The sequence below is a fragment of the Erinaceus europaeus genome, chromosome 19 (genome assembly GCF_950295315.1).
Source record: "Erinaceus europaeus chromosome 19, mEriEur2.1, whole genome shotgun sequence".
NCBI classification, from domain to species: Eukaryota; Metazoa; Chordata; class Mammalia; order Eulipotyphla; family Erinaceidae; genus Erinaceus; species Erinaceus europaeus.
Window position 1 is genome coordinate 47,057,734 of NC_080180.1, and position 19,526 is coordinate 47,077,259.

The following is a 19,526-nucleotide window of genomic DNA, read 5'->3' on the forward strand; positions in this document are numbered from 1 at the left end:
AAGTTCAGCACCCTTTTAATTACAGCTTATTTTTTAAAGTTTGTTCCCCAAACATACAATGACATTTGTTTTAATGTGTTCATGGTAGACAAATCCTTCTAAGCTTCTTCAATTGTCCATGTAAGTTCTGAAAGTGGAGCTTTATTTTCCTTCTCATTTGCCTCTTCTGTTGATAGACCATTGTGTTTTCTTTCTTTCTTTATTAATGAGAAAGATAGGAGAAGAGAGAAAAAGAATAAAATATCACTCAGCTACATGTATTGCCGGGGACTGAACTCAAGACCTCATGCTTGAGAACCCAGTACTTTATCCATTGTGCCACCTCCCGGACCACCACACCATTGTGTTTTCTTGTAAAATGTCAAAAGTTTGAGTGCAGAACTTCCTCAGTCTATTACGTTCATATAGGTTGCAGGGCTATGTGAACTGGCAGCAATCCGTTTTTATACACTGATGTATATTAAGATGTCTATACACATCTATAAGTGTGTAAGGTATATATAATTGTATGTACATTCTAGCAATGGGTTTCTCATTAAAATCTTCTCTGCTCTTAAAAAATAGAAAAATAAAATAAAATAAAATAATAATAATAAAATGATGACAGATAGAATTTGGAAACAGGTTATTTTGAAGGAGTGACAAAAAGGCTAAGTGAAAATTGTCACTTTGATTTTAGCTAGTTCAAACGGGTAGTGACACTATAGTTGTGAGCAAGGGTAGTGGAGAATTTTGAAGAGAAGTGAGTGCTTTGCATTGATATATATATTTTTTTCTTTTAGGTAGAAGCAGACATTATAGTAGAAATATGAATTTGGGAATTAGCACCTGAGGCTCTAAAGAAATAACCTTAGGGAGTTTTGTATTTGATTGTTTTATTGTTCTCAATATGAGAAAAATAATGAAACAGAATTATTCATGAATTTCAATGGAAATCAGACTAGTAACCTGGAGTGTGAAATTGCACAGAAGAATTACATCAACATTTAGAAGAAATATTACCAAATTTTTAAATAAAACTTAGCAAATGTTTGCTTACCTCCCTACTCTCTTAAATGAACTAACAAAGAAGAGTCCTATGTGAGACTGAAGAATCAGTTGCAGTGTCACTTAAACAGAAAGTGAAAAATCCTCAGAAAAATCCAGCAGTCTTCTTTATTAAAATACTATACTGGCATAGGATGAAACTTGATAGTATTTTTTACTCCTTTAATTTTTCAGACTTTATTTGATTGGACAGAGAAAAATTGAGAGGGGAAGGAGAGATGGAGAAGAAGAGAGGTAGAGAAACACCTATAGTAGCGCTTCACCACTTGTGATGTGTCCTACAGGTAGGAACCTGGGACTTGAATGCAAGTCCTTGCACATAATAAGGCTTACATTGAATTGGTTGCCCCAGCCTTTAAAACTCCATCATTTTTAAAGGAGAAGTAAGCAATTATATATATATATATATAAATATCGAGAAAGAGGGGGGAGAAACTGTGTATATGAATGAAAATACTCCCTAGAGGAAAAAAAAAGATAAAAAGATATGCAATATAAAATTTCACTAGATAATATCTATTATATAATCCTGATAAAATGCAATTATTGTGAAATATGGAAGCAAAACATAGTATGACTATAGCAGTAGTGAGTTAAGAGTTATTGGATTATAAACAACTGACATCTTAATGAACCTAAGTAAAATGTTTATGGAACATTTTAAAGCCTGTGCTGTTATAAGGAAAGTTTTCAAACCATACGTAAAAACAAAGCAATGGTTTGGGGAGAATACCTTATAGTGTTTGACAGTTTATAACTATTCTAAGTATCCTGTCAATGTATGTGAGCTGGCATTTGAATAACATGTAAAAATATTTAGTGGTCATGATGTTTACATTGTTGTAATTAAACAGTGAGAGCCATAATGCAACCTGTTCACAACTCTTTTTCTCATTTTCCTTCCTAGTAAAAGATTTTTAAGATATCCCTAACTAACCTCCTCAGAGAGTTAAGTAGCACAGGTCACTTCTCTTGAGGCCAGGCTATAGCCCATGGTACCAATTTTTGAGTTGCCTTTGCCCCTGAAATCTAGAGTGGAAATCAAGCCAAAAGTAACTCATATGACCCTATTAATTAATCAGTTGTATAGCTCTTCCCCGGTCATTTACAATTGTTATAGGGGCCTGGCAAGTTGGCTCACCTGGATACTACAATTGTTTTGTCAAGTGAATGAGCAGGCTCCCTCCTCACTGGGGGAAGGTTTGGTGCTGCAGTGTCTTTCCCTCTTTCCTTCTGTCTTGTCTCTGTCTCACTCTACCTGAAACTATCAATCCATGAAGCCACAGGGACAACAAAAAATAATAGTAATTTCTATAAAGCAAACTGTTTCTAAGCCTTGGGAGAACTATGGTGTTAATCTTTGGAAATGGGAAGGTAGGGACATAGAACTTTGGTGGTGGATGTGGTAGGGAACTATGTACACTGTAATCTTAAAATCTTGTAACCTACCTATTAGTCACAAATAAAAAATGAAAAAGTAATTGTTATATAGTTATAGTACTACAGAGCCCTAAAACTCAAGTCTAAATTTCTGAAAGTGTGAGGAAGGTATCTTAATGGAAGTAAGTCACTGGATAGAACTCAAGAATTGCATGTGTGAGACCCCTGACTGTACTCCTAATTCTTGGTTATGTTTGAGCAATGCTTTGGCCTACCTGCCTCTCTCTCTCTCTCTCTCTCTCTCTCTCTCTCTCTCTCACACACACACACACACACACACACACACACACACACACACACACACAATAAAGACAATAAATCTTTAATAAGTAAATTTCTAGAAGAGAGCAGAAAATAGACAGGGGAGGGGGAAAAAAGGAAGGAGAAAGAACCAGTATGATTGATGGAACTCATTTGCTCCATTCATTCCCTCAATAACAGAAGTTAGATCTGCTTCTGTTGGAACCTAAGTCCCCACAAGTAATATGATATGCCTGAAGGGAGGGGAATTCCCACAGGATTAATTTGCCGCAACCATGTTATGCCGAATTCAAGAGTTTTTGAAGGAAAAGGTTTATGGATGTCAAGGCCCACCTTAACACCATGGTTGTCTCACCCAGAAACGCTCACAGAAGCACTAAAACGTGAGCCTGAAACTTCTATCAAGCCATAATGAGCCATAGGCTGTTTCTGCAGACCAGGGAATTCAAAAAGTCAAAATGACAAATTCATAACACCTGGTCAGTGCCATCATTCCTAAATCCCATCTAGGTCCATATGAAAAGTTCCCCAGGCTTTGTGATCAATGACAAATACAGAGCAGAACCTTTAAACAGGCAAACAAGGAACATGGTTGGTAGCCAATGAATCGAAACTGACAACTGGACCATAAACTAGGTAGGCTATTGTAATGATCTATGCCAGTTGATTCTTTGGAATTACTCACTTTATTAAAATATTATCTTTCAGATAATTAGAGGCAGTGATTTCTTTCTCTTTTGTCCCCTCCCCCCATACTTAGTTTGTTATTGTCTGGCGTGCTTTTCCCTCTCCTTCTGACTTATTTCACATACCATGACTGCTGAAATTCCATCAATGTTATATCAAAAGAGAAGATCTCATATTTCCTTGAAGTTGAGTAGAATCCCCCATAAGTTCTCTACCCATTCTGTTGTTGGACGCTTGTGTTGTTGCCATATCTTGACTATTGTAAACAACACCGCAATGGGAATACTGTGTCTGTATCTTATTTGGTTGGTGATTTTGTAGTTTTCTGTTAGATATTCAGAACTGAAGTTTCTAGATTATATGATGTGTAGTTTAAATGTTTGAAAACATAGGAAATACTGCATTTCTTGTACCATAGATAATCCTCTGTGTCAATAAGCATACATGCACAATAAAATTAACGATTTACAGGGGGTCGGGCGGTAGCGCAGCAGGTTAAGCGCAAGTGGCGGAAAGCACAAGGATCCTGGTTCTAGCCCCCGGCTCCCCACCTGCAGGGGAGTTCCTTCACAGGCGGTGAAGCAGGTCTGCAGGTATCTATCTTTCTCTCCCTTTCTCTGTCTTCCCCTCCTCTCTCCACTTCTCTCTGTCCTATCCAACAACAAGCAACATCATCAACAACAATAATAACCACAATAAGGTGACAAAAACAAGAGCAACAGAAAGGGGAAAAGAAAAAAAGGCCTTCAGGAGCAGTGGATTCATGGTGCAGGCACTGAGCCCCAGCAATAACCCTGGAGGCAAAAAAAATTAAAAATTAAAAATTTACAATAATAATATGTGTTCTCTCAGTGGCTGACATGCCACATTGAGGGGTTCTGATTGCTCACAAGAGCTTAAAAATAAGTTGAGAACATCCTAGCAGCTGGCCATGCACTGCAGACTTTTAGATGAAATAGCAGCAGAAACCATTTTTTCACAGATGCTGAATAGTTTGCATGCCCACCAACAGTAAACCTGACCAGAGGGAGTTGCTGCTGGTCTGTTTGACATAGCCTATTCTGAGAGGTGTGAAGTGTCTTTATTTGCTGATAGCAAGTGACAATGAGAATGTTCCCTGTGCTTGTTGGCAATAGTGATGTCTTCTTTAGTGATGTTAGTGGATCTTAAAAAAAATAATAAATAGCTGAGAGTATTGCTCAGTATCTTCATATCATCTTTAATGAGTGAGATGTAGCTAAAAAAAAAGAAAAAAAACAAACAAAAATTCTTAAAAGAAAAACAGGAGACCTCTAATTCTGAGTAATTTTTTGAAGATTCATAGATTAATTAACACAGTCATATAAGTACAACTTTTCAAAGCAAGTGTTAAAAATTATCCTCCAGGGAATCGGGCGGTGGCGCAGTGGGTTAAGCGCACGTGGCGCAAAGCGCAGGGACCAGCGGAAGGATCCTGGATGGAGCCCCCGGCTCCCCACCTGCAGGGTAGTCGCTTCGCGGGCGGTGAAGCAGGTCTGCAGGTGTCTATCTTTCTCTCCCCTCTCTCTCTGTCTTCCCCTCCTCTCTCCGTTTCTCTCTGTCCTATCCAACAACAAAGCAACGTCAACAAGGGCAACAATAACCGCAACGAGGCTGCAACAACTAGGGCAAAAAAAAAAAATTATCCTCCTTTGAGGAGGATGGTACTTCCAGATATAGACACATGTTGCTTTGTTCTGTTTAAAGAAAAGAAAAGAAAAGAAAAGAAAAGAAAAGAAAAGAAAAGAAAAGAAAAGAAAAGAAAAGAAAAGAAAAAGAGGAGAGCTCAAAAAGCCTTTAAGTGTGTGGCCATCCTCATACATTTTGTTATGAAGCAAGAACATTGAGACCCTGACATGAGAAAAAATTTAATGTTTATAAAACTCATACATTGCAATTTTCAGATGTATTCTGCAGTAGAGTTTATTTTAAAGACTTTTCTGGGCTGGAGAGATAGCTGACCAGGCAGAGTGCATGTCTTGGTCATGTTTGAAATCAGCATCACCATAGGAAATACCATGGCAGGGGAAGATGCTCCAATACCACAATGCTTCTCTCTCTTCCTTCCCCTCATCTCTCTCTCTCTCAGTGTCTCTCTCTCTCTTTCTTTTTAATTTTTAATTTTTTATATTTATTTGTTTTCCCTTTTGTTGCCCTTTTTTATTATTGTTGTAGTTACTATTGTTATTGTTATTGACATCATCATTGTTAGATAGGACAGAGAGAAATGGAGAGAGGAGGCGAAGACAGAGGGGAGAGAGAAAGATAGACACCTGCAGACCTGCTTCACCGCCTATGAATTGACTCCCCTGCAGGTGGGGAGTTGGGGGCTCCAACCAGGATGGTTAAGCTGCTGGTCCTTGTGCTTCCCACCACGTGCGCTTAACCTGCTGTGATATCGCCCGACTCCTCTCTCTCTCTCTCTCTCTCTCTTTCTCCAAATGAAAAAACTGCCTATTGTGGCGAACTTACAAGCAGGGCACAATCCATTAAAATAAATAATTTTTTTTCTACTTTTTAGGCAACGACCTGAAATCAGAGACAGTCTAAGTAATTTAAAGACAACCTCAAAGAAGCATAGAAAGAATTCCCATACCTGAAATCATTCTTCACTTCACCAAAAAATACTATCTTTTTATTTCTAAGTTTACTTCACCTTTTCTAATCCATGTAAGCTAGCTAGGAGCAGAGAGAAAAAAATAATCAAGGATATACAACTGAATTTGGCTTCCAAAAGTCTGCCATCTGTCTCTCTCTGCTCTTTCCGTTTTTTGGCAGCATTGTGAAGCCAAGCTTCCTGGAACCGTGCCTCCAAGCAGATCATGTAGGTGTGGGTGTACATACACACACACACACACACACACACACACACTTACACACACTCCTGATCTTTAACTGTAGCAAAAGACCTAGAGAATACTACTGTTCAAGTGCTGCCCTCAGCAGGTTTGAAAACACAGGACTGACTGCACCTCTTGTACCGTTGATACTTACTTCTTTGTGTCAACAGGCATACATGCACAATAAAATTAATGATTAAGGACAGTAATATATTTCCTTTCAATGGCTGACTTGCCACATTGAGGGGTTCTGACTATTCCCAAGAACTATGAAAATAAGCTGAGAACATCCTAGCAGCTGGTCATGCGCTGCAGACCTTTCAATGATGTCAGAGAAACAGCAGCAGAAAGAGTATGTCTTTGCCCTACCTTAACTTCGAATGGAATCTGACAATAAATGGAAAGGACTTTTCTTTTTTCCTACTTTATTGAAATGCAGATTGCAGTGGAACAGATGCTTTTATAACATGCAGATCCTTTTTGTTGTTGTTGTATCTTTTTATCTCTTACAAAAAAGTAGCCATTTTCAGTGCCCAACCCCTTCACTATTTGCTTTTGCTACTGTTTTTATTGGGGTGGTGATGGACCAGGCACTGGGACTTGGGCTAGGAGTCAGGAAACTGTAGTTCCTGCCCTGGCTCTTGTAGTAATGTGATCACATTTCCCTGCACAGCTTTTCTCTGGACCAGATGGAAATACCCCAGCAGCCTAGCAAAATTCTGAGAGTCCATGAGATACATTTGATGTGCTTTTTAGACAGTTCAGGTTTGTACCAGAAAGATAAAATGCACTCCATTTGTAACAAATCAGGAGGAAAGAAAATAGATTTTAACTTGGAAAGTATATTGAAAGGCAGAGACAGTAAAAGAGAAGCTGGAGACCTCTACTGCAGGCAGATGAACTGAGGGAAAAGATACACATTCCTGAAAGAGACCAAGACTTACTCAGAATGCTCTGATACAATGCCTCTAGGGTCTTTCTTATATTTCATTTGCATGATAAATTATACAGTCTTCTGTTAAAAGCAAGGCCCCTGCAGGGCTTACTGTTTTTTTTTCCTTCTTTTTTTTTTCCACCTATCCTCACACACACACACACACACAGAGTCAACAGCCAATTACAGATTTATATTTAATCAAATACCTCCAATATGAATTTGATCACTTTCTTTAAAAATACCAGAAGCTCCCATTCTGAGGTTGTTTTCTTATTTAAGTACCTAAGTCTGTTGCAGAGTGAGTACTGATCAAGTGAGTTCCCTAAGACCTTATTTACCATACTAGTTTACTTATTTCCTGCACTCTGATTTCATAATTCTTGTTTCTTTCAACATCGTGAGGATGCACTTTTGACCTTCCTTTCCTAAAGCTTTCTGGGATGGGGAGCCAATTGTGTGTGATGGATGGTTCCGATGGCAGTGAGTCTCAAAAGCCAGCACACAGGGTGGTCAAGGTAACTTTGGAAATACAGTTCACCACTTGGACTCAAATAAGTCAGGTTACGGGTATGTGTATGTGGGGGAGGTATGTGTGTGATGATATTTGAGGGGTTTAAATGAATGTAATTCCATCCAGCTATTTGGAAAGAATGTAGTACAATATAAACTGTGTTTTGACCTAGACTGTATTGCCCTTCAAAAAAAAAAAAGAAAAGAAGGAAAAGAAAGAAAGAATAAGGGGGGGGGGGGGAAGTACACTAGGCAAGGTTCCCATTAAATTCAACTCTCTAACTTGGCAAAAAAAAAAAAAAAAAAACTTCAAAGCAAACTTCCACATCTTTTTCTCAAGTTTACCAACTGACTTTATAGGCTCCTGAATACTTTAAATGTTTAATTTTATTTGCAAAGTTTCATTGGGAGTATCTAAAACAAACCCTTCCTGATTTAACATCACCAGTCCAAAAGTTGCCACTGAATACAGTGACTGGATAAAAAAAAAAAAAGTCTTTGAAGTTTAGCTATAAAGGCACCTCTGTCAGTAACACTTCAAAGGGAGTAAGATGGGAGCCTTGATCACATCTGTCTGCCTGGCCTGGCTCTTTGCACAGTTCCCTAAACAGGTAGGTTGGAAAGCAAGGAGAGCACATTCATGTTTTAACAATAAAGCTTCAAAACACAGTTGCTACCTACAAATCCTTCAAAAGTAAACCACAAATCTATGTTCTTCAAAATCAGTGGGTTTCTTGCTATCTGTTTTTCTACTGAGCTTGCAAATATTGGTTTTCCTGCTTTTGAAATATGAATATGTTTGAGTAAACATAAATTTTCATAAATCATGATTAAAAAAAATAACCTTTAAAGTATCGTTGTTCCACTTAGACACTCCTTCCCTACATTTTCCACATAAGCCCACACACAAACATACTCCATGGGATCATAAACATAATAATAAAAACTTGGGATTTTCCTCTGCTCTACATGACTGCCTTTTCATCACTAAAGTTTCTGCTAGTATTTTAAGTATCTGATTTTTTTTTCCCTAGAAGATCATTCGTTTGTTAGAATGCATAGTTCAAAAAGGAAAGAGTGCAATAAGTATTTTGACAGCAGGTTTTAAATTTCCAGAGGTTCTCCATTTAAGGCCCAGTATAAGAATGAAGATTTCATTCTTCACACATGTACTTAAGCCTGAGAATAAACTCACTGCCAGTTAGTTAGGATAGCTATTCAAATGCCTGACTTAAACACTTTATAAACTGATCTGTCCAAGAGGGCTTAGGTGAAATCTTGTCTGGAGATTGTGGAATGAACTTAAAAAAAAGTCCCACAGAGTCCTTTGATTCTACATTAAGCAGACCCTGGACCACACACAGACATTTTTTATGACATGGCTTTCTTGAATATTTGTTTTCTTTATGGAGCAAATGGAAAGACAGCAGAAAAAAAATCCTTTTTATCAAAGCAGATTCTAAGGAATAAAAAAAATGATTTTATAATAGAGATGAAATTGCTGCAATAAAAGATAAGATATTCATGTTTATCAGCTTGACATTGAATACAGGCTAAAGTGAGGAATAAAGAGTTTAAGGTTTCAGCCTCATTTTCTGTTAGGATATTTATCTTCTCTTAAGTGAATTCACCAAGAAAGGGCTTTTTTTTTTTTTTTTTTTCTGGTGAGGTTGTAATGGAAGCATATTGGTCATGTTTAGTCTGCACCATTACAGATTTTATGGTCTGGTTTTGACTCAGAAAGATAGTTCCAAATAAGGGATCATAAGAATTTATAAGTCCAGTGTGGTGGAACAAACATGTGTTACACTAAAGCAAAGGAAACAAAGTAGGGAGTTTCCTTAAAATGATGAACTCATACCTCTGCTATTTCTGTGGTCCTAGAATTATTCTCAAATCTATGGGTAAATATCATGACTTTCTGTTTCTTCTTAAGGATCAAGAAACTGATAATGTCTTAATGACAGTATTCTCCATAGGTCTGTGAGATGTTTGGCATGTTTTCTAAATTTATTGATACTCATGAGAAATTGACTTCTATGTTCTAAAGCAATGGCTAAAAAAATCCTTCTAATATAATCAGGGTATCACCTGTCTTCAAAACAATATCTTTTAGTTAAATGTATTCATTAGAAAGATTTAACCCCTACCTGCAGTGGGGACATTTCACAAGTGATGAAGCAGGTCTGCAGGTGTCCATCTTTCTTTCTCCCTGTCTACCCTCTCCCCTCCCCTCTCAATTTCTCTCTCCTAGCCAATAAAATGGGAAAAAATAGCCACCAGGAGCAGCGAATCTGTTGAGCTGCCACCAAAGCCCCAGCAATAACCCTGGAGAAAAGATTAAAATAAGTTTGTTGTGAATAATGACTCAACTCTTTGCTAAAAAAAAAAAAAATTCATTCAGAAATATCCATTCTACATTTTCTCCTCCTGTATTTCCATTGCCAACATTTAGCTAAAGTAAAATCTTGTATGTCTCTGTGTTATATGGTAAGTCCCTGGCCTCTCAGTACTTGAAGTCATCTGAAAGTGATTTAGAGTTCAATGCATTAGCATTGACTAGTGAGCACATAAGGGTCATTATGGTTGGGCCAAGTAGGCCATGGGCTTTGCCCAGCATATAGTTTGGGTTTGAGCTCTAGCATTCCAAGGGAGAGTCAGGACACTGGGGAAGTTCCAGTGTTTTGGTGTCTCTCCTTCTCTCTTTCTGCTTCTCTATCTTAAGTCAAAAGAATAAAAATTTGGCTAGTGAGTTAAATCTTTTAGATTCTGAGATCTCAAGGTTTCTGAGAAGATACTCTGCTTTTATAGAGCAAACAGTCAAAGAACATTTGCAAATGGGAAAAATGTCAATTTGTTTTTCCACCAGGGTTATATCACTGGGGTTAAGTGCCTGTGTGATTACCACTCCCAGAAGCCATATTGTTCCCATTTCCTTTCCTTTTCCAAAAAAGTGAGGGAGAGAGAGAGAGAGAGAGAGAGAGAGAGGCAATTACAGCATTACTCCACTGATTGTGAAGCCTCCCCCCTGCCAGTGGGGAATAGGAGCTTGAACCCGAGTCCTTCTGTGTCATGACTTGCACATTTTACCTGGTAAGTCACCACCTGCCCCCATCAATGCAATGCTAATTATGGGCATAGCTTTTCAGTCAGACTTGATGGCAGATTGGAGGTGATGAAGCCCTTATCTAGTTATCCCCATGACTTCTTTTGTTTAACTCTCCTGTTTCCACCTCTGTTCTTGTGATCCAAGCACCAAATTATTTATATTCCTTGACTTACCAAGTTTATTTATTGCCTTTCATTCTTTGGATATACTCTTCCTCCCCTCCTTCTGGGGGCATATTCTTTTATAATCTCTGTTAAGTTACAATTCATATTTAATTTTCAAAGTTTATCTTAGATGTGACATATTCATGTTGACTTCCACAGCCCCCTCATTTCAACTTCCATATATTTCCCACACATTGTCATTATCATCAATTTAATTGTATTTTCTTCCTACTTCTAACTCAAAGACAAAAATGATGACTTCCCTTTAATTTGCTTTCTTTTTGTCACCAGGGTTGTCGCTAGGACTCAGTGCCTGCACTAGGCACTGCTTCAGGTGGCCATTTTTTCCGGTGTTTTTTTTTTTTTCCCTTTCTATTTTTATTTGAGAGTTCAGAGAGAGATTGAGAGGGGGAGAGGAAGATAATCATCTGAAGACCTGCTTTTTTATGTATTTATTTTCCCTTTTGTTGCCTTTGTTGTTTTTCATTATTGTTGTAGTTATTATTGTTGTCTTTGTTAGACAGGACAGAGAGAAATGGAGAGAAAAGGGGAAGACAGAGAGGGAAGAGAAATTTAGACACCTGTAGACCCGCTTCACTACTTGTGAAGCAACCCTCCTGCAGGTGGGGAGCCAGGAGCTGAAGACCTGCTTTATGGTTCATGAAGTGTTCCCCCTTCAGGCAGGGTCCTGGGGCTCACACCTGGGTCCTTGCACATGTGAGCTTAACTAGGTAAACCACTGCCTGCCCTCCCCCTTCTTTCATTTTCTAAGAGCTCTATGCATTATGCTATACAGTAGGTGCCATAAATTGTTAGTGAATTAATGCAAGCACATTACCTTATGTTTTGAAAATCAATTAATAATTAGGTCAGGCAATGAGAGAGGATTATTTTTTAATATATTTACTTATTCCCTTTTTTGTTGCCTTTGTTTTATTATTGTAGTTATTATTGTTGTTGTTATTGATGTCATTGTTGTTGGATTGGACAGAGAGAAACGGAGAGAAGAGGGGAAGACAGAGGGGGGGGAGAGAAAGATAGACACCTGCAGACCAGCTTCACCGCCTGTGAAGTGACTCCCCTGCAGGTGGGGAGCCTGGGGCTCAAACCAGGGTCCTGGAGCCGGTCCTTGCACTTTGCTGCCAGGCCTGCGCTTAATTAACCCGCCGCGCTACCGCCCGACTCCCGAGAGGATTATTTTTTAACTGTGTGGCAAAATAAAGTACTCGGGAACAGAAGATAGTTATCTGTAGATTTCAAATCTCTCTCTATAGGCCAGTATTGATGCTGATAGTATAAAAGCTCACAAACAGCTCAGTATACTACTTAGCTATTTCCCTGAGGTGAACTTTCCAGTATAAACCAAAGAAATGGCAGGTGCAGTAGAAGCTGAACTATGTGCCTCACATTTTGGATAAACTTTGAGGCAAAATTGGTTTCTCAACAAACTTGAGTTTGTGTATAAAATTAATAGCTCTAGACACCTGGCATGGAGAGATGTGTCAACACTTATGTGTCAACAACTGTCCTATAAACCATGACCCTCCCAATAAAAATGTATTTTAAAAATAATAGTTCTAAAATAGAACTTATTTTCAGAATACCCTGCATCTGAAAATGCCATAGGGAAAATATTTTAGCTAGCTGTTGTAAAAAGAATTATGAAAAATTAAAAGCAAGGTAGTGTGAAATGTTTTGATTAAGAAAATATTTTTCTCACAAATTAGTTTGCTTTGGATGTATTTGTGACATTACAGTGAGTCTACAATTGTTCCATATGATTTCTTCCTTTCTTTACTAATTTTTTTTTTTTTTTGCCATTAGGATAATCACTAGGGCGCTGACAGCGACTGCTCAGCTCTAGCACTCCTGATTATTTTTTTTTATTTCTTCTAGATAAAAGATAAAGATAGAAAAGGAAAGATATACAGATACCACAGCACCGCTTCACCAGGTGTGAAGCTTCCCCATGCCTGTTTATGTCCCTATGTGGTAGACAGAGGCTGGAATCCAGGCTGACATGCTTGATAATATGTGCACTTTACTGGGTGACCCACCTGTCAGGGCCTTAAAAAAAAGTCATTTTAGAAGTTTTCTTATTAGATAGAACCTTTACATAAATTAAGTTTTCTTGTGATGTTGTGATAGATGAAATATGCACATTCTCAGATTCTGTGGCAATCCTAATTCAGCTGACGTTTTTTTCCATAAAGCTTTCTTTCTCTATCAGCCAAATGTTTAGGACCCCATCAATGTTATTAAAGATACTGAGGAACAATATGTATTGCTTTGAGAACTCTGATTTTTCACTGGACACATACCACTTATGATCTGTCTAATTCCATACACATCCTGTCATCATTTTTATGTTTCTCCAGAAATAAGGATTAAAAAAAAAAAAGCATGACACTTTTAAGTTATACTTTATTTTGAGATCACTTGTGCCAATACCGTTGCTTTATGTAATACAATGAACCCATTTGATTTGCCAAGCTCATTTCAGGTTCCAGTTGGAATAATAGAGGCAGTAAGAACTATAGTCGCCAAAGATCCTGTGCAGCAGGCACTCAGCACTCTGTAAGCTTTCATCCATACTTTGACTGCTGACAATGGTGGTAGTTACGATTGTCAGCTGGTGAGAAAAATGGGACAAGAGAGAACTTATGCAGCTTGCCCAAAGTCACACAGTGGCAAGGCTAGGATTCAAACCCTAGTGGTCTGGCTTCTGAATGTATTACTTCAATATTGCCTTCTCCTGACTCTGAGGCTTGAAGTGGAATGTCTGTTCTGGAGTGTGAAAGCCACTTTTCATTTTTATGGACCCTGTCCATATTCAAATAATGAAGAGAACAAGAATGGATTGAAAGTTTATGATAAATGGTTGTTATTTTACTGTCAGTGAAGCAAATTCCAATTCAAACACTAGAAGCCACTGGCCTGTTTCTAATAAAAACAGAATGCAAAATAAAGAATAAATCACCAAAAACTCTTATAAAGCACTTATTTAAAATCAGCATCTGAAAGAATATAGCCACTATATTTGCAAGAGATAATGATATATTAATAAAAAAAATAAGAGTATACTCACATTGCCTTGACTTACAATGCTAAAAACTGTTAAAATGACTATGGTGACAAGTAATCTTGGGGAAATTGAAAAGCAACTATTACCTTTTCTGCTGGCAGGTAGGAAAAATGAAAGGACCGTTAAATGGTGCACAAAAGAGATTAGTATGTTCATTGAGACTATTCTAAATCGAAAAGAAAGATAATGGACTCTTCTTCTCTGTGTTAGAGCTCAAACAATTCCTTGAGGAAAACTGAAAAGCTTCATTTTGTGTAGCTGGAATAAACTGCTGCAGGAGTTGCTAGTGTCCTTCACCTGGACACAGGGTGGAGAGTCCCCATTTGATTTTGGACTTGGGTCGTGTAATAGGAGTCACTCTTGGTCACATGCTTTAAGAGTCTCTGAATTGGGTGGCGATTGGAAGTGTACTGGCAGAGTGCACACATTGCCATGTACAAGGACCTGGGCTCAACCACTCATCCCGCCTGTGTGGGAGTGGAGGGGAGATTCATGAGAAGCCAATTAATGCTGCAGATGTCTCTTTTATCTCTCATTTCCCTCTCAGTTTCTCTCTGTTTCTGTCAAAAAGAAAGAACAACTACAACAAAAAGGCCACTGAGAGCTATGAATTTATAGAGCAAGCTCCAAGCCCCCATTACAGAAACAAAACAAAACAAGAAACCCTACATTTTGGAGTGTTTTTCTATCTCTTGTTGCACTGACTACAGACAGATGTTTTCTTATTTTTACTGGGGGATTGATGATTTTGACACATAGGCACTTCTCATCTCCCCATGATAGATGATGTCTGGAAGACACTTACTCTTCCAAGTTAGTCTCCTCATCCATCACAAACCAGGGCCCCGTTACCCCATCATCCCGAATCCCTCCCCCTCCGATCCCAGAGTCCTTTGTTTTGATGCGAGGCACTATACCCAATCCTAGTTTCACCTGTCAATTTTTTCCCTATCCATTGTTTTGATAGATCTCTTTGCTTTTCCTGCATATATCCCCAGAGATTGCTGAATCATAAGGTAGTTTCTTTTCTAGCATGCTGATGAATCTCCAGATTGTTCCACAATTTACATCCCCCCCCAGCAATATGAGGGAGTCCTTTCCCCCACAGCCTTACCAACAGTTGTTGTTTCTGTCTTTTTTTTTTAAATATTTATTTATCTATTCCTTTTTGTTGCCCTTGTTTTATTGTTGTAGTTATTGATGTCATCGTTGTTTGGATAGGACAGAGGAAAATGGAGAGGGGAATGGAAGACAGAGAAGGGGAGAGAAAGATAGACACCTGCAGACTTGCTTCACCGCTTGTACAACAACTCCCCTGCAGATGGGGAGCTGGGGGCTCGAACCAGGATCCTTACACCTGTCCTTGAGTTTTGCGCCACCTGCGCTTAACCTGCTGTGCTACCTCCTGACTCCCTGTTTCTGTATTTTCTAATGTAAGCCATTCTCACAGGAATAAAGCAATATCTTGTTATTTGCATTTCTCTTCTTCTTCTAGCGTTTGCCCTTCTTCCGTAGCCAGTTTAACAGCGTCAGGTTGAGCCTGATGTAAAGTTTCGAGAGCTCCTTTGAATCTGGAGAGGTGGCAGTCGTTGACTATGTGGGTCATAGTCTGTCTGTAGCCACAGGGGCAGTTCGGGTCGTCTCTGCATTTCTCTGATCATCAGTGACTTAAGAATTGTTTCCCTACATTTGTGGGCCCTTTGTATCTCTTCACTGGATAACACTCTGCCCATGTCCTCACCATATTTTGTCAAAGATGCATTTCCCTTCTATTGTTGAATTTGGTGAGTTATTTGTGTATTTTGATTATCAGCCTTCTGTCTGATGTAGACATTATGAGAGTGTCTTGTCAAGCCCAGACCTTTTTTTAGGATAATATGTAGAGCACTGTGTCCAATAGTCACACAGGGATGAGAAAGGCATTTTTGTTATGCTAAGTCTCTAAGATTTAGGATTCTATTATTAGTGATGTTATTTCATTCTATTCTAGCCACTGTACTATAATAAATACAGACTTAATCTACACAAGTTCAGGTCAACAAAACAAACATTTTGACTTTATTTTATTTTGATAGGTTAGGCCAGGCAGTGGCACACCTGGTTAAGTGCACACATTACAGTGCACAAGGACCAGCATTCAAGCCCCTAGTCCCCACTTGCAAGAGGAAAGCTTCATGAGTTATGAAGCAGAGCTACAGATGTCTCTGTCTCTCCCCTTCCTCTCTCAATTTCTGTCTCTAGTAAATAAAATAAGGTAATTTTTTTAAAAGGTTAGGTAGAGGGAGATCAGGAGAGAGATGTAGAGAGGAGAGACATCTGCAACATTGTGCCACCACTAAAGATGCCCCCCTCCCCAGGTTGGGCCTTGAACCCAGATCTTCATGTATGGTGATGAGTGTGCCACCATCTAACCCCTTTTTTCCATTTTTCCATTATTTGTTTATATATATATTTTTAAACTGAGGTAGAATTTAATGGAAAATCTCCATCTCACTGAGTTGACAATAATTTAAAAGGTACTTAATTCTTCTCCAAGTTTTATCAATACTCTGATATTTTGTACAGTAGTGTACTGTCAGGAGTTCCCTTGTAGTCTTTCTTCCTGATGATTGTCGCCCTAGAAAGAAGTATGTGAACCTGGCTGGTACTTGGGCACTCAGGCTGTGTTCAAGATCTGGTTGGATGGTGGGAACCCTGTTCCTGGGTGGGCATGCCATCCAGAGATTTCTATCTCCTGGCACTTTTTCCTACTTTCCTACCATGCCCTACCTCTCTAGTTGTTTAATGTGTAAAATAGGCTAAAGATATTGTTCTGCAGAGTTTGTGCAGTATGAAAATGTCTCTTTGACAAAATTTAAAAAATCAAAACATATATAATTACATATAGGTAAAACTGATGTGTTTTGAGTTGGGTCATAGTTACCAGAATGGATGTATTTGTATTCATCTACTTAGAACTTGCTTATTATGCTTTGTGAATGTATGGCCATAAAACATTTAAAAGGAAAAGCATGGTTTTGGAATGAGTCTCATGAGCTTGAAATGCTTTCTTGCACCAGCAAGCAGTGCCTCTGAACTTGAAGGAAGCCGCTCTACTGACCTCTGTGGCCTCCCAGTCTGGGTAGGCCCTCTCTCCTAATCCCAGGATAATCCTTTCCAGGAGCCAGAAGATCCAATAACAGAAGTCAGAAAGGGGTGTGTTGTTAATTCCCCCCAGAGGCAGGGGAGTTTGTAGTCCTGCTATGCTATTGGAAATAAAGGACATTAACTACTCCATCAACTCTCAGAATTAACATGCCAACAAATTATCCTGCCATATATAAATAAAAGACGAAAGCTATACATATTTTATAAGATCAAATGGAATTTCTCTTTTTTTGTATTGCTTACTTAAAGCATCCTATTTTTATTTAGAAACATCTTTTAAAATGATTGTTTGCCTTTAAAAAAAACAGAGAGATAAAGAAGTGATGTGTAGATAGTATAATGGTTATACAGAGACTTTCATCCCTAAGGCACCAAAGGTTCCAGGTTCAATCCCCCCACACAACCGTCAGCCAGAGCTAAAGAATCCTCTGGTTAAAAAAGAATATATATTTTATGTTTATATTATAATATTTATAAATATATATATATGCCAGGCAGTGACATACCTGGTTAAGCACTCACACTGCAGTGTACAAGGGCCCGGCCTCAAGCACCTGGTCCCCACCTGAAAGGGGAAAGCTTCACAAGTGGTGAAGCAGGGCTGCAAGTATCTCTCTCGATGTATCTCCTTTCTAACTCCCCTTTCCCCTCTCAATTTCTCTCTGACTTTATCTAATAATGAATATTTTAAAAGAGAGAAAGAAATTGAGAAGGAAGGGAGGGTGAAGCTCTTACTGTAGTACTGGACTTGGGGTTTAAACCCAGGAGGAGGAGGAAGAAGAAGAGGAAGAGGAGAGAGGAGAGGAGGAGAGAGGAGAGGAGAGGAGAAGAGAGGAGAGGAGGGGAGGGGAGGGGAGGGGAGGGGAGGGAAGGGAAGGGAAGGGAAGGGAAGGGAAGGGAAGGGAAGGGAAGGGAAGGGAAGGGAAGAGAAGAGAAGAGAAGAGAAGAGAAGAGAAGAGAAGAGAAGAGAAGAGAAGAGAAGAGAAGAGAAGAGAAGAGAAGAGAAAAGAAGTTCTTGTTTTCTTTTTATTTGGCTTCACCACTCCAGGACATTTTCAGATAGAAGGACAGAGACAGAGCGAGGGAGAGAGCAAGGTACCCAAACTCACACATCAAAATTACACCCAATAAGATGTGGGCCCTTCCCCCAGGCACTTGTTAGCCCCTTATCTCGTTAACCTCAGTCACACTAATAAACACATTCTTATCATGAAATAAGTAATACCACTCTAGACATCTGTAAGAACATTCTAGAGAAAATTCATTTGTAAATTTATTGTGAATTCCTATACATTCTAAAGCTTTTCATTTTATGTGTCATCTGTAAAAATTTCTATCTTCATTCTAGTAGTTTGTAAGAACTCAATGTCTTTTAAGACATTCTTACTGTGATGATAACTGAAGCAATTACATATGTTGGAAGTAGCAGACTGACCATAGGTTTAGTTATATTTAAATATAAGAAAGGTAAAATGGGAAGCTGAGCAGTGGCACACTTGGTTGAGCATACACATTACAGTACACAAGGACCAAGGTATAAGCCTTGGGCCCCCACCTGAAAGGGGAAAGCTTCATGAGTGTTAAAGCAAGGCTGCAGGTGTCTCTTTATCTTCTTTCCCTATTACCCTTCCCTCTCAATTTCTGGCTGTCTCTATTCTATAAATAAATAAGTAAAATTTAAAAAGAAAGGTAAAATGTGGTATCTTCTAAAAATAAAAAAATCAAATGTATTAGCAATTATAATTTGTGACACTTCTTTCTCAGAAAATAAGATGTAAAACAAAACAAAAGGTGATTGGTGCATTTGCAGATTTTTTTTAAAAAAAATTTATCTCTATTTTTTGAATAGAAACAGCCAGAAATCGAGAACAGGGGATAGAGAAGGAGAGAGACAGAGAGACACCTGAAGCCCTGCTTCAGCATCGTGAAGCTTTCCCCCTGCAGGAGGGGACTGGGGGCTCAAACCTGGGTCCTTGTGCACTGTAACAGGTGCACTCAATCAGGTGCACTACCACCAAGCCCCCATTTGAAGATATTTTAAAAGTAAACAGTAGAGGAATTTTAATTGTCACTTATTTTGTGGTTAACAGTACAAATATTTCACTCTTCACTGTTACTTTAACTTTCATTTAGTCTCATTTCAAACATTATTGTTACTATTTTTTTGCCACAAGAGTGATCTCTTGGGTTGAGTGCCTGCAGGACAAATACACCATTCCTAGTCAGTTTTTCCTTTGTTTTGTTTTGTGTGTTTGTTTGTTTTTGATGGAGTCACAGAGAA

The 19,526-nt window shown here is 38.6% G+C and overlaps 1 long non-coding RNA gene across 3 annotated transcripts in view; it reads left to right on the plus strand.

The window, feature by feature from the left end:
• Positions 1-19,526, plus strand: part of LOC132534639 (uncharacterized) — a 274,622-nt gene that overhangs the window by 168,146 nt on the left and 86,950 nt on the right. The window contains exon 3 of one of the 3 annotated variants that reach the window (XR_009546369.1): positions 15,293-15,521. The exons of the other annotated variants lie outside the window; for them this stretch is intronic. This is a non-coding gene — a long non-coding RNA (uncharacterized LOC132534639). Of the gene's footprint in view, positions 1-15,292; positions 15,522-19,526 lie in introns of those variants that run through there. 3 annotated transcript variants of the gene reach the window in all.